Source organism: Trachemys scripta, chromosome 16 (genome assembly GCF_013100865.1).
Source record: "Trachemys scripta elegans isolate TJP31775 chromosome 16, CAS_Tse_1.0, whole genome shotgun sequence".
Classification (NCBI taxonomy): Eukaryota; Metazoa; Chordata; order Testudines; family Emydidae; genus Trachemys; species Trachemys scripta.
The window spans coordinates 23,925,804-23,940,767 of NC_048313.1; the positions used below are offsets into that span (position 1 = coordinate 23,925,804).

Genomic DNA, 14,964 nt, shown 5'->3' on the forward strand with positions numbered 1-14,964 from the left:
TGGCTGCAGAGTTCAGGCCAGGGTTTAGGGAGACTCCGTGTGATGAATGATACAGGCCGGCACAGGCTCAAGATAAAGAGCCAGAGAGACCCATCAGCCTGGACTCTGACTCCGGTTTGAGCCCAAGCCCCAATTCCATCTGCTCACACACATCAGTCTGACTCGGGTCAGCAAGCAGCAGCATTCGGATGCTAGGACCCTGCTTAGGCTGGGTCAGAGCCCAAGTTCTGCTGAGACTCAGGTCCAAGCCCTGTCATTGTGCAGCATGGACGCAGCTCAAGCCGCAGACCTGTCAGTGCAGTGTGGACGTCTTAGCACGGCTGTGAGACTTGGGTCCAGCAATTGTCTCTAAACCAGCTGAGTTGGCATTGTCAGAATCCTTCCCTTCCTCCCCCACCCCCCAACAAAACATCTGTGCTCTCACCATGACTTTGCAGAGTTTGGTTCAGGACAGAGCTGGATGTGCTGACGGCCGCTAGTCCTGTTGAAGTGTTTCCATTCAGGTTGAGTCCCAAGCCCTGGGCTTTGCTAGATTCCGGCTGGGGGCACACATGGCTGCCCTGCCTGGTTTTTGGTGGCTGCTGAACTTTACAAAATGGGCAGCGCCACTTGAGTTTTTGGGGGCTATTTAAAGCAATATCAGCCTGTTCCTAAACATTGCCCTCAGTACGGATTCTCCTTTCTCTCCATCCCAGCCAAACCCCGGCTCTGCTCTGCTGTGGGGGAGGTTCAGCACTGACGCTCTCTCTGCCCCAGGGTGGGCAGTCTGATCCCGCCCTCCTCTCCTGTGCTGCACCCCGTTCATGGGCTCTCCCCTGTACAAGCCAGAAGGCAGCTCCCCACGATGACACAGAGAGCACGTGCCCAGTGTGTGCCTGCCACAGCATAAAGCTCCATGGTACGTGATGCCCCTGCAGCGAGTGTCACCCTCCTCCCCATCCTGCCTTGGAGCTGGGAAGAGACACTGCAGACATGTCCCCTGTGGTCTGAGTAGTGTCTCAGACTCCCAGGGGCAGAGCGCTCCCTGCTGTGACGCCCCCCCCCGGCCCCCCCCCCCCCCCGCTGCCCCCCCCCCCCCCCCCCGCCTTTCAGCAGTGCTGCCCTCCCCTCCCCCGGGGTGCAAGAGCCGGCTCCTCTGTAGTCCTGCTGTCTGGAGCCGCCTCTGTCTCCATAGAGGGAATGTGTCTGCATAACCACTCGCTCCTTGTCTCTTAACCCCTCCCCTTCCTGCTCTCATTTCCCAAGCCACAGCCTGTGTTCTCACTCCCTGCTGTTCCAGCCTGCATGGGGCTCTGGCCCTGCCCAGACTGCCCGCCACATGGTGCTGCGCCGCCCCGCCTGTGGCTGTGCTGAAACTGTCTCTCCCAGCGCCCACACCAGCGCTTTTCCCATTCCAGGCATCCCTCCCTGGAGCACCTCGAGCCTGGCTGGGTGAGGCAAGAGTGTGATCCCTGTTTACAGATGGGGAAACTGAGGCCGAGGGCAGTGACAGAACTTCTACCCATCTCTGATTGCTGCTGAGAGTACAGCCGCTGCTGGCCTCCCATCACTTCATAGCGGAGCTGAGAATAGACTCCCGCCCCTTCCTGAGCAAAGCACTAGACCCCACTCCCCTTCCACAGCTGAGCACAGAACCCAGAGTTCTTGACTCCCAGACCCCTGCTACAATCACTATAACCGCACTCCCTCCCAGGGCCAGAACCCAAGAGTCCTGACTCCCTTTCCTCTGCCCTGACCAACAAGTTTCCCATCTACCACTAACTGGCTTCCAAATCTTCACCTTAATCGCGATGCCAGCTCTCCTGCTAATTGAATGATTTTTATCAGCCATGTGACACGTTGTGAACAGCATCTGTTTGGGTTATTGACACCCTATTTGTCAACCCCCAGACACGGCACCTGTCGCTAAGCCAAGGTCGTTAAACTTTCCATCAGCTCAATGCAAAGAGCGGTTATTATTTATTTATTTATTTCCAGATGATTGGGTTTTATTGCAAATTGCTTTGCAGACAGTGCTGGGCTCAGCAGGAGAGATCCAGTACTCCTTCTCCAGAAAGCTCAGTGCAGAGGCTGGAGCAGGACTAGCCAGCAAAGGCAGGACATGGGGAGAATACATGTATGGTGCAAATCATGATGCTGAGCTCCTTTCCCAGAAAGCAGAGACCCCAGAATAGTCCGTAGCCTGGGACAGAGGAACTTACCTGGGATGGAGGTGGAAAAAGAGGGAAAAAACACATTTTCCCCCGTTCTAGCAGCGTTTGAACCTGGGCAGTTCACCCACGCACCACAGACTGTGGCCACTTGAGCTGCAGGGTAACTCTGTTAAATGGCTGCAGTAGTAGGCTGTTATTCTTTAGTGGACCAGTCACTAGAGGGGGAGAGGACACCTGCTATCGGGGGGGTTGCATAAGCATTGTGGCTGTGTTAGGGTTACCAACCCTCCAGGATTGGCCTGGAGTCTCCAGGAATTAAAGATTGATCTTCAATTAAAGATTATGTCATGTCATGAAACCTCCAGGAATACATCCAATTAAAATTGGCAACCCTAGGCTGTGGTCTCTTGTGTCAAATGCAGACCATATTTACAGGAGGGGGACTCTATCCTATTTGGGGGTTGTGGTGGATAATCAGCCGAACATGATCTCTCAGTGTGGCCAAAAGAGGTAATGTGATCCTGGGATTCATAAGAGAAGGTTAGGGGGTGACGTGCTCACAGTCTATAACAAGAGTTCCCAAATGTTTTGCCTGCACAATCCCATTTTAGTGAATTATTTCCTTCCGGGACCCTAGACAGCATGGAGCAGACCATTTTGAAGAGCAAAACAGCATCTGCCGCACAGTGGGAACTTGTACTTTTGGTGCATGTGAGATCCCACTGTACAGAGGGTGCCATTTTGTAGAGCAAAATGGCGCCCTCCCTGCATCGTGTCCTTGCACACACCATACATGCAATCACCCTGTGTGGAGCTAAGTGGCATCGTCCGCACACTGGGGATGGCTGTGACCCCATCTGAGAGCATGACCCCATTTGGGGTTGCGACCCATGGTTTGGGAACCGCTGGTCTAAAAGTACCTAGTTGGGGAACAGAAATTTAGAAACTGGTTCTTCAGTCTGGCAGAGCGAGTCTGGCACCATTCCAAGGCTGGAAGTTGGAATTAGACACATTCAGACTGGAATAAGAGGCAGTTTTTTAACAGCGAGGGGAATTAACCATCAGAACAACTTCCCAAGGGTTGTGGTGGATTCTCCATCACTGACAATTTTTAAGTCCCGATGGGATGTTTTCCTAAAAGCTCTGCTCTGTTCAACCAGGAGTGAAGGCGGGTCAGGACTCTGGCCTGTTATACAGGAGGTCGGGCTAGATGGCCACACAGTCCCTTCTGGCTTTATCTCCTGCCCCATTCAGAACCGGAGAGCGAAGCAGCCAGACTCGTGGGGATTGCAGTCTGGTGGAAGGGAAGCCACCCACCGAGAAGAAACCAGAGCCCAGCCCCAGGTGTGAGGGAGGACGGGGAGTGTGGGCATTTCCCCTGCAGTAAAACTGAGAGTGCAGCAGCTGTGAGCTCCACGCACAGGGAGCGGAACATGGATCTCGGGGGTTTCCTGTGCAGACTAGGAGAGAACCTGAGTGCTTGAGCCATGGACCACATCCGGCCCAGGGCTCTGGCTAAGCTGGACAGTTCACATGCTCCATGCTGTGGGGCACAGGGAAGTACTTGTTGGTCCAGTCTTCAGGATGGATCAGAACCAGAGGTGGCGCAGACACAAACAGCAACAGTCTCTGATTTTCCTTGTAGGTCAGATGGGGAAGTTGCTGCCACACTCTCTCCTGGGAGCCCTGGCAAAGGAGTGGGGAGGGGAGCTGTGTCTGGGGTTATTGAAAGGTAAATCCCTCTCACCAGGTTTGAACCCCTTGCTGCCAGGTGCCTCCCCTCCAGGATCAAGGGAATCCCACCAGCAAAGCCCCAGCCCTTGCTGGGGATGGGAAGGGAGGGGAGGGGAGTGGGGGCTCCCTGGGTCACCAGGATGATTGTGCTGGACCTGGGATGTCTGTCGTGCAGGATCTGGGTGTGCTGGACCCCTGCCGTTCTCTCCCAGTGCCCAGCCCACACTGCAGGGGCCTCCCCAGTTCTGCTCCATAGGGTTGCAGTGGCCAACATCTCCCAGTGCAGAATGGTAACGCCCAACCCAGGCTCCCCATTGCCGTGTGGCCTTCCCTCCACAAAGGGGGCTGCAGCTCGGGGTGGTCTTGCTGGGCTGGGCAGTGCTGTGATTTCACAAGCAGGGAGGAGGTTTCTTTTCCCTTTGGATTTGCCATTCCCATGGCGTATGCTCTTCTAGCCTCTGTGTGACGGTATCTGTGGTGTGAAACACCTGGGTCTTGGCTTCCCGCGCCAAACTCACAGGGGCTTTGAGCACCCCCTGGAGCTGCCTAGAGCAGAGCCCACCAAATACCCAGGCCTTGGCGAACAGCTAAGCTCCATCATCCACCTTCAGCTCCATATATGGGAGTGGGCACGTGCCATCTTGCTAAGTGACAAGCAGCTGCAATGCTGGGCTTAGGGGGGTTTGGTTCCCTAGGGGTCTGTCTACTGCCTCCTTCCCTACTCTTGTGTGGCTGCTGGCTGTCATAGCTGGTGAGGAACAAGACTGCTTGTTTTTTATTAATTCGTTTAGTTCTAAAGACCAATATGCAGCTTTGCAATCTTCACAGGAGAAAGCTGTTCTGTCTCACACCATGTGACCTTTGCTAAGTCAAAAGGTCCTTACTCTTGCCCTGCCTCAGTTTCTCCATCGATCAAGGAGTAAATGCCTTCCTTCCTGCTCACTGGAAGTGCCAGTAGAGCTGGGCTGTGGGATGCTGCGCTGCGCAGGACCAGTGTGTATCCCAGGTGGGGGTGAAGGGCTCCCTGGTAACAGGATGCACTCTGGTCCCTGCCTCCACTGGCCCCCAGAAGGAATGGTGCCCACCCTAGGGCTATCTGGGCAAGCTGGTGGCAGCCTGATTCACTTTTGCGCACTAGCTCTCATGGTCCAGGCCCAGACACCTCTTTCCCTGGGGTGCCAGGTCTCATGATTTTATCACAACTCTCATAATCTTTGGGGATTTTCTTAAATCTATAATGAGATAACTGGCTCTGTGGATATGGGGAAAGCCATGGATTTGATATATCTTGACTTTAGCAAAGCTTTTAATACGGTCTTTCACAGTATTCTTGCCAGCAAGTTAAAGAAGTATGGATTGGATGAATGGACTATAAGGTGGATAGAAAGCTGGCTAGATTGTCAGGCTCAATGGGTAGTGATCAACAGCTCCATGTCTAGTTGGCAGCCGGTATCAAGCGGAGTGCCCCAGGGGTCAGTCCTGGGGCCGGTTTTGTTCAACAGCTTCATTTATGATCTGGACGATGGGATGAATTGCACCTTCAGCAAGTTCGCGGATGACACTAAGTTGCGGGGAGAGGTAGAAATGCTGGAGGGTAGGGATAGGATACAGAGGGACCTGGACAAATTGGAGGATTGGGCCAAAAGAAATCTGATGAGGTTCAACAAGGACAAGTGCCCAGTCCTGCACTTAGGACGGAAGAATCCCATGCACTGCTACAGGCTGGGGACAGACTTGCTAAGCAGCAGTTCTGCAGAAAAGGACCTGGGGATTATAGTGGACGAGAAGCTGGATATGAGTCAGCAGTGTGCCCTTGTTGCCAAGAAGACCAACAACATATTGGGCTGCATTAGTAGGAACATTGCCAGCAGATCGAGGGAAGTGATTATTCCCCTCTATTCGGCACTGGTGAGGCCACACCTGGAGTATTGCATCCAGTTTTGGGCTCCCTCACTACAGAAGGGATGTGGACAAATTGGAGAGAGTCCAGCGGAGGGCAACGAAAATGATTAGGGGGCTGGAGCACATGACTTATGAGAAGAGGCTGATGGAACTGGGGTTATTTAGTCTGCAGAAGAGAAGAGTGAGGTGGGGATTTGATAGTAGCCTTCAACTACGTGAAGGGGGTTCCAAAGAGGATGGAGCTCAGCTGTTCTCAGTGGTGGCAGAATACAGAACAAGAAGCAGTGATCTCAAGTTGCAGTGTGGGAGGTCCAGGTTGGATATTAGGAAACACTATTTCACTAGGAGGGTGGTGAAGCACTGGAATGGGTTACCTAGGAAGGTGGTGGAATCGCCTTCCTTAGAGGTTTTTAAGGTCAGGCTTGACAAAGCCCTGGCTGGGATGATTTAGTTGGTGTTGGTCCTGCTTTGAGCAGGGGTTTGGACTAGATGACCTCCTGAGGTCCCTTCCAACCCTGATATTCTATGATATGGCATGAGAAGAGACTCTTGGCTTTCAATTAAAAAAATAACAGTACATTTCCAGCCCTCCTGGGTGCTGAGAAAAATTTGAAAATATGCCCCATGAGGCAACGGAAAAGAGCCTGTTTATTATTTTTTAAAATCTCATGATTTTCAAGCTGGTCTAGGGGTGTTGGCAACAGAGACTGCAGTAGGAGATGGCTATGTGAGCTCTGCTGGACAAGTAATCTCTTGGACAGCGTAGCTGGATGCCAGGGCATGTGCTGGCCAGGTCTGGGCTTTGGCTGATCTCCAGGGGTGTTGAGATTGTGTAGAACTCTTCTATGGTTTCCTCCCTTGTTCTCTGCCTGTACTTGCCAGCTTGCCGGGCGTGGGTACAGCCGGCACCACGGCATGTTCCGCAGCTCTGCCTGCTGCTCCCATCTGCCTGTCTGTCCATCTTCCTTCTGCACCAGCTGGCTGGATGTAGGTGGGTGTCTATGGGAACGAGCAGGATTGTAGTGTAGGGGAGGGTATGCCTACATGGCAAGGACCTCACAGCAGCGAGTCTCAGAGTCCTGGTCTGTAGCCTGGAGCTTGTGGGGCTTGTGCTGTGGTGCTAGAAATAGCCATGTAGACATTCCTGCCCGGGCTGGTGCTGAGTCCAAATGGCCACATGGTTATTATAGTGCAAGCCCTGCGAGCCTCAGTCTGGAGCCCCGGGCTCCGAGACTTGCTGCCACTGGGGAGTTTTGCCATGGAGCCATCCCCTATAGACCAGAATGGGAGGCAGCTGGGCACAGCCGCACCCTGTGAGTCCCAATGGGCTCCCAAAGGCCAGGGCGATGCTGGAAGCTTTTGCCAGCATGCTCATGTCAGCCGGGGGTGTTTTTTTCATGGCATTTTTATGCCGTGTAGACGCAGCGATATTGGCAAAAGCTCCTTCTGGCTGGTGTAAGCTGGCTCTCCAGCCTGACAACCCCCTTTGACCATAGCCTCAGCCAGCTTGGCCAGGGTTGTGGTGGTATGGAAGGAGCTATTGGCTGCTCTACAGGATTCGCTGTCGTTCACTTCCCAGACTTGGTTCCCGGTTGCGTTGCTAGCTGCAGTGCTGACAAACTCCAACCCGTTCTCTGCTGGAGCCCCTGGGAGACATGCTATGCAAATAATTCAGTCAGTAGGAGTTTTGTCTTCTACGCACACTCACACTCACTGTCCCCCATATGTGTATTCCCCCCAACCCCCGCCCCACATGCTGTGTTTATTACGTGTATAGCAGTAGCTCCCAGGAGCCCCAGTCATGGCCCAGGACCCCACTGTGCCAGGCGCTGCACAAACCCGGAACAAAGAGATCGTCCCTGCCCCAAGGAGCTGACAAGCTAAGGATAAGACAAAAGACAGCCCTGGACACAGACAGGTGGAGAGTACAAGGAAACAATACAAGAACCTTGTCTAATAGGCAAGGCAGACACAGGGTGGGGGAAGGGGTAGAACTCACCAGCAGAGTGATGGGTGATGGCAGCAAACAGCATGTTCGCACCATGGTTTATTTTTTGGGTGGGATCAGCTAACTGGACAGAAAAGTGAAGGGGAAAGGGAGGGAGGGAGGGGGCTAAGAGGGGTAGGTGTGGAACGAAGCTTAGGTGAAGAGACTGAGGAGGGGAAGGGTGGAGCAAACGAGGATCAGCCCAGGGCAGAGCAAGCCAGAGCATGGTGTCATAGAAATTTCTGTCCGTTCTAGCTGAGGAATAAGGAGAAACAGACACAGCTAATCAAGCAAGGAGCCCTGGGAGGGGCGATCTGTTTATTTCAACTGCAATTGGGTTCGAGCTCATAAGTCAGCAAGAACAAAGAAAACACTTACACCAAAGCATTGTATGCAGTTGCTTATGATAATCTATCACTCTATGATTGGTCGAAATTTGCCATCATTACCATACATAATTAGCAAGCTACATGTATCTGCCCCTCTTATGACCCCTTATTGTTCATCTATTTGCCCCCTCCTCCTTGCTTATTTTGCAAACTAAGTGGTTAGCTATCTACAGGACGCAGGCACAGAAAGGTCCATTGTCTCCAGGTTTGGAGTTTGGCTACATTTCCTCTTGAAGGAACTTCCTGACTACCTATAGCTGACCCTGCATTTTGTCCTTCTTCTTTCTCCCATGTGTATGTGACAAATTTGTCCCCTGGCAGTTAAGTAGAATAATTTTATATCAATTTTTCCCCTTTGATCATGACCCATATAATGGGCTCATGATCACACTTTTCACAGCAGTAGGAGTGTTACAGCAAATATGTAGGGGTCAGAATATCAGCATCTGGCATCGTTTCCGCCTTTGCCAAAACCCATCTTTCTTGTAAAGAGAGAAATATCCCCTTCCATTTGCTAGTTGTCCTAGCACATTTAGACATTATTCACATGGACAGTTTAAACACACACACACAAAAATAAACACAATCATCAGTAAAATCATAACACCTCCTTTCAGGAGTCCCTTTAACCAGCCTGTTAAGGAAGGGAACCAGGAAAATAAACCATCAAACCAATCATTTGTCCAGCTACCTTCAGCAGACCTGTCTTGGGCAATGTCTCTTAAGTGGGCTGCCCTGTCAAAGGTATCTTTATAGGTGTCATTCACAAATACACAACACTCTTGGCCTATGAGGGTACAAGTTCCTCCTTGAGCTGCCAAAAAAAAATATCTAAAGCCATATGATTTTGTAAAGCTAACTGTCTAAGTTGCTTAAGCTCAGTGGCTTGACTTGTAACTATTGTAGCAGTTTCATTAGCCATAATTTATAAAATACCCTGGAGTCTTATAACCCTTCTCCTAAGTCTACGATTATTAGGGAATGTTGTCCATGTCATTGGTTCAAGGGCTGCATCCTCTTCAGCTTGAGGTTTGGTAGTGTCCCTTACATTTCTAATCTTGCCTTTATGTAATTGCTTCACAATACGAGTGGGGGTAACAACCAGGCAAGATAACAAGAACCTGAGAAGTGTACTGGAAGGGTATGATAGGCTTTATTTCCACACACCCAGTAAGAACCAAACCCTGCTGGAACAGGGCCGGGAGGAGTATCCCATGTCACTCCCAACGCTTTTTGTAACAGGGATGTATAACATCCCATAAACCCAATAGGCCCGTGCTTCGAGGAGATGTCTCCGTCTCTACATTTTTGCCTGCATACAGACATTGTCCATTGGAGTTTTCCCATACCATAGTGCAGCTTTCATAGCAGACACTATTGGCGCAGGCACCCTTGTGGTTAATGTCGTCAGTGGTGTCAAAACAATAAACAAGGGGAGTGACCCACTCTCCATCACCATTTGGGCCCACATAGTATTTGCAAGTACTGTTCCCTAAAAACAGGCCTAGCCCATTTCCCAGGAGACACCACTCACCCTGCGCCTTGAAGGTTAACAAATACCTGGAGTTAGGGTTTATACCTTCTTGTTACCAGGTGTGAGTCGTAGCCTGATGGGGAGTAACATACACCTATGAATGAGTAATATCTGCAGCCATCAAAGGGATAGGAAGGAAAGAAAGTCCTCATTCCGCATCGGGAGGCACCAAGGTGCACACCCAGCATGAGTCATTCCTCCATTCTGGGATTCTATTCCTCCCCACATGGCTAAATTTAATGAAATTATTATGGCCATAAGAAAGGGAAGGGAAAAACAACAAAATCAACACAGGAAACATTTTCACAACAGGTTAAAATACCAACATATAAAAGAAAAAAGAGCAATAAACTCTAATCCAAATAATACAGTCCAATCTTCTATATCCATCGAAAACTGATATCAGTCGTTTAGGGCCTTGGCTGCCCTGTAGTCATCTACTTCGGGTTGGCCTTGCCGGTTGGCCAACAAGCGTCGCTCCCACGCTGGGGACCTTATCTGGGGTTCCCTTTCGAGTGAATTTAAGTTTCAGTCCAGGCAAGGTCTACACCATCCACTGATCCTCTAGTCAATCTTTCATTAGTGAAAGATTGGGTATTTCGTTAATTTAGAAGGAGAGTAACAGCATGTGGAACTTTTTCCACTAGGTGATGTCTCTGTACCAACTCTTGAGCTTTCTCAACTAACAAAGCTGCAGCAACTAGGGCTTTAAGACAGTCTACTGCTTCTCTTGCAACAGGATTCAGTAGTGCTAAAAAATAGGCCATAGCCTGTTGCTGTGATCCTAAAGCTTGCATAAGAACACCAGAGGCCACTCCCGCCCTTTCATGAACAAATAAGGTAAAAGGTTTCCTAGAATCCGGGAATCCCAAGGCAGGTGCCGATGCAAGGGCTGTCTTGATACTCTCAAAGGATTTGGTAGCATCTTTAGTCCATTTCACTGGGTCAGGTTCATCCTTAGTGGTCATCTGCACTAGTGGTTTTGACATTTCCCTATACCCAGGAATCCAGGACTTACAGAATCCTGCCATGCCGAGGAACCCCCTTAACTGTCTCTTTGTCTTGGGCTGGGGTACATTTAAAATGGCACTTATTCTTTCCTGAGCAAGGCTTCTCATTCCTGGTTTTAGTATGTGCCCTAAATATTTCACCTCCTGTGAGCAATATTGAATCTTTGAGGGTGACACCTTGTGTCCTTTCATTGCTAAGGCACATAAAAACTCTATCGAGTCCTGCTCATTAATTAGTCTCTTGTATTTCTGAGCATAATAAAAGATCATCCACACACAAAAGCAACATAGACTGTCCTGGGAGAATTACATCTTGTAAATCTTTATGCAACACAGCTGAAAATATAGCGGGGGATTCCACATACCCCTGAGGGAGATGCCCCCAGGATATCTGGGATGACCCCCTAAAAATGACTCAATTAAAGGAGTCAGTCCCTCTATTGCCTCTCGTGGGAGAGGGTATTGGGGAATGCGAGGGGGGTCTATGTCTGTCCTAACACATATCCGAACTGGCTCAGCTGACTTTAGTAATTCCACGTCAGTGTTTTTTATTCCCCATACCCAAGGTGAGACAGCATTTTCCAGTTCCCTGGGAAGCATTGCTAAATATAAAGGAGTTTCATGATTCATTAGAGCCATCAAGGGAATGACAGAGTCATTTGGCAGGCTCAAAAGAATGCCTTGGTCAGAGCAGTGAATAGTAGCCCGGAGTTTGCAAAGCAAATCGTGTCCCAATAAAACTGGTTGGTCCTTGGGTAAGTAGGAAAGTGTGTTCCTCAGACAGGGGCCCTATGTGTATGCTTAAAGGTTTGGAAATCTGACAACTTCAATTCCCATAACACGTTCAATTTTGCCACTTTTAGGAAGATCCAAATCAGTAAGGATGGAAAGGGTGGCTCCTGTGTCTAATAAGCAATCATACTGTTTTCCTCCAATCATCAAAGGAACTAGGGGATCATTGCGGGATAAGGAAAACACTGGGCAACATAACAACGTGGAACCCCCTTTATCCCATCAGTCATAAAGTCCCCCAATCTGCATTACCCCCTGGAAGGGTTGATTAGGCGGTGTCCAAGCTGGACCTTGGCCCTTATTAACACCTTGAGGAGGTTTAAGTTGTCCCTGGGCTCTCAGTTTACAATCTCTGTTCATGTGCCTTTTTTGATGACAGTAATAAATTAAAAGTCCTCTGGACCCCCCTTTATTGGGTCCCACTCTACCAATGAACCCTTGTCCTCTTCCTCGGCCTCTGCCGACACCAGGCTCTGCTTCCTTCAATACAGCCACCAGCATTCTTATATTCCCTTTTTTCTTCCTTCACCCTCTCAGCCTTTCGTCAGGCTTCTCACCCATTAAACACTCTGAAAGAGAGAGTGGCATCCCTGCAAATTTTCCACATCATTTAATCTCCACCTTATATCTTCTGCAGCCTGGTCTCTAAACAATCCTCTTATCACTGGCATATTTGCCTCTGCTTTAGGATCTAGACCCCCGAACAACCTAGCAGCTTTCATCAGTCTTTCATAATAGTCTGAGGGGTGTTCATGTGGGCCTTGATGGACAGAAGTTACTTTACTCCAATTAGTAGTTCTCTGTCGAGCCTTCTTAATTCCATTTAAAATTACAGTCTTTAAAGAGGTTAACTTATATTGTTCTCCAGCATTGTTGTAATCTCAGTTAGGATCACCCCCAGTTACATCTCCTGCTGTCAGGGCATTCCGTCCTGGTGGGGGTGGGGGTAAATCACCTATAGACTCCTGAGCTCAACTGAGCACCTGTTTCCTTTCTTTCAATGTCCTATGTACAGATTCTGGGTTGTCCCTGACCCTTGGGGTGGTAATCTTTCAATTCAATAGGTCACTGATAGAGAAAGGAGTGTGGACAACCTGACCCTCTCCGGTATGAACAGGGTACTGTTTTAAGGGCAATTGGAGTACTGGAAGGTCCTGTCCTCCTTGTTTAATTAACTTGAAATTGACGTTTCCATGAACACACTCGGGAGACTAACTCCATGAGCCGGTCGAGGAGTCAGGCAGACTTCTCCTGCGAACGTGGCTTCAGGTATTATAGGCCACTGGCAGATCAGGATACGATGTGGCTTGGGGTCGGGATAGGGTTAGAGGCAGATCCTACACCAGTGCAGAGGCGGTCCCTGGGACCACCCGATTTACCTGAATGGGAAGGGGTTGAGGGGACACAGCTGGTTGGGAAACAGGCCTATAATAATCTTCCTCTACTCTACACTGCTGGTAAGGAGGAGGTTTAGTTTGTTGTAGCATGAGAGTGCACTCTTTATCTTTGCAAATTGGAGCAGCGCTATAAAACAAATACAAATAATTCATTCGTTCTGGTCTTAAATCTTCCAGGATGGTTCTCAAGGTTTTGAGGCGAAGTCTTCCCCAATTCCTGAGAACACATCCCAGAAGTGTGCCGGCATCGAATTTCCCCTGACAATTTCCCATGTCAGGTCTAACTGACTCCTAAATTCCCTGCTTCAGTTCTCCACCATCCGCAGTGTTACCGAGAACAAAGCCCTGGAGTCAGTGACGGTTTCCTTTATTTCCGGGGGAGACCACCCAGCCTATCCAGTCAGCCTCTGTTCCTGCCTGGGTAATCTCCTGTCATCTGAAACCTGGGTAATCTCCTGTCATCTGAAACTTGTTTTTATACTGGGCTGGCACTCTAAAAGTGTTTAACTGCCAGATGGATGTCCCAGTAATTTCACCGAGGCTGTCCAAAGGAAACTGTCGGGTCTAAGACCCCCGTGTACACATAACATAAAACAGAGACAATTTACCTGTCTCCTGATGAGGCCTCTTCCAACGCGATCTGTCTCGTTGCTTGTGGTCCGTCTCTCAGAATCCTCCTTATCGTCTCTGCCGGGGGCCAACTCCCAAGACAATACAACCCAAGGTAAACTCACCTCAGCGCGCGCTGGTCCTTCTCGAGGAAGGGGCCCCGGAGCGGTTCCGAGCTGGAGAAGTCCCTTTGTGGTTGCCAAAACTGTTATAGAAATTTCTGTCCGTTCCAGCTGAGGAATAAGGAGAAACAGACACAGCTAATCAAGCAAGGAGCCCCGGGAGGGGCGATCCGTTTATTTCAATTGCAATTGGGTTCAAGCTCATAAGTCAGCAAGAACAAAGAAAACACTTACACCAAAGCATTATATGCAGTTGCTTATGATAATCTATCGCTCTATGATTGGCCAAAATTTGCCATTATTACTATACATAATTAGCAAGCTACATGTATCTGCCCCTCTTATGACCCCTTATTGTTCATCTGTTTGCCCCCTCCTCCTTGCTTATTTTGCAAACTAAGTGGTTAGCTATCTACAGGACGCAGGCACAGAAAGGTCCATTGTCTCCAGGTTTGGAGTTTGGCTACATTTCCTCTTGAAGGAACTTCCTGACTACCTATAGCTGACCCTGCATTTTGCCCTTCTTCTTTCTCCCATGTATATGTAACAAATTTGCCCCCTGGCAGGTAAGTAGAATAATTTTATATCAATGGTATGGAGTTTCGACTGACTGTCCCGAGGCTCCAGCTTTGTCTGCTCCTGGTCCTACCAAAGGAGTGTCTGGCTGGCTGCTCTGCAGTTCTCCCCCAGAACCACATGGTGTGGAGGTGGGGGAGGCACCACCAGTGTCATCCAGCCCCTGGGAGGGGGGAATCCCCAGCACAGTTCAGGGTCCAGGCCCTCCCACGCGCCGACGTGCAGCAGTCCCTGCTTTGCCTGCTTCTGCTCCTGCCCTCTGGCGTCTCTGTTGGTGATAATCATGACTCTGGATCTGTCTGCAGTGGAGCTGGAGGGGTACTGCCCAGCTCGGGTATACATACATGTGCTAGCTCTGGGCAAGCTAATGTAATCAAAATCACAGTGTAGCTGCAGCAGCGTGGGCAGCAGGACGGGCTAGCTGCCTAAGTATGGACTGGCAGGAGCGGCTCGAGCTGTTTTGCTGGGCACGGGAAAAACATTTTTAGTGCCCCCACTTCCCAACCTGGGTGGCAGAGAGAAAACCCCCCGTGCTGACCAGTCAGCACAGGAAATGGGGCAGCCAATCGCAGAAATGCAGCACCCTCTGGCAGGGCCGGCTCTAGGATTTTTGCCGCCCAAAGCAAAAACAATTTTGGCCGCCTCCCTTCCTGGTTCTTTAATTACCCCACCCCTGGCCCCGCCTCAACTCTGCCCCTTCCCCAAATCCCCAGCCCTGCCTCCTCCCCCCAGGCTCTCAAGCCTAGGAGGGAGGGAGGG

At 50.2% G+C, this 14,964-nt stretch overlaps 1 long non-coding RNA gene across 2 annotated transcripts; it reads right to left on the reverse strand.

Annotated features, from left to right (window-relative positions):
- Nucleotides 1-8,386: 8,386 nt before the first annotated feature.
- LOC117888680 lies at nt 8,387-14,308 on the reverse strand. Of its 2 annotated transcripts, none has more exons than XR_004648356.1 (3): nt 14,241-14,308; nt 13,507-13,740; nt 8,387-12,070 (listed from the first exon to the last, which is right to left on the reverse strand). It is a non-coding gene; the product is annotated as an uncharacterized LOC117888680 (long non-coding RNA). The 2 variants fall into 2 exon arrangements; XR_004648355.1 differs by lacking the exon at nt 14,241-14,308 and adding an exon at nt 13,864-13,913.
- Nucleotides 14,309-14,964: the final 656 nt, after the last annotated feature.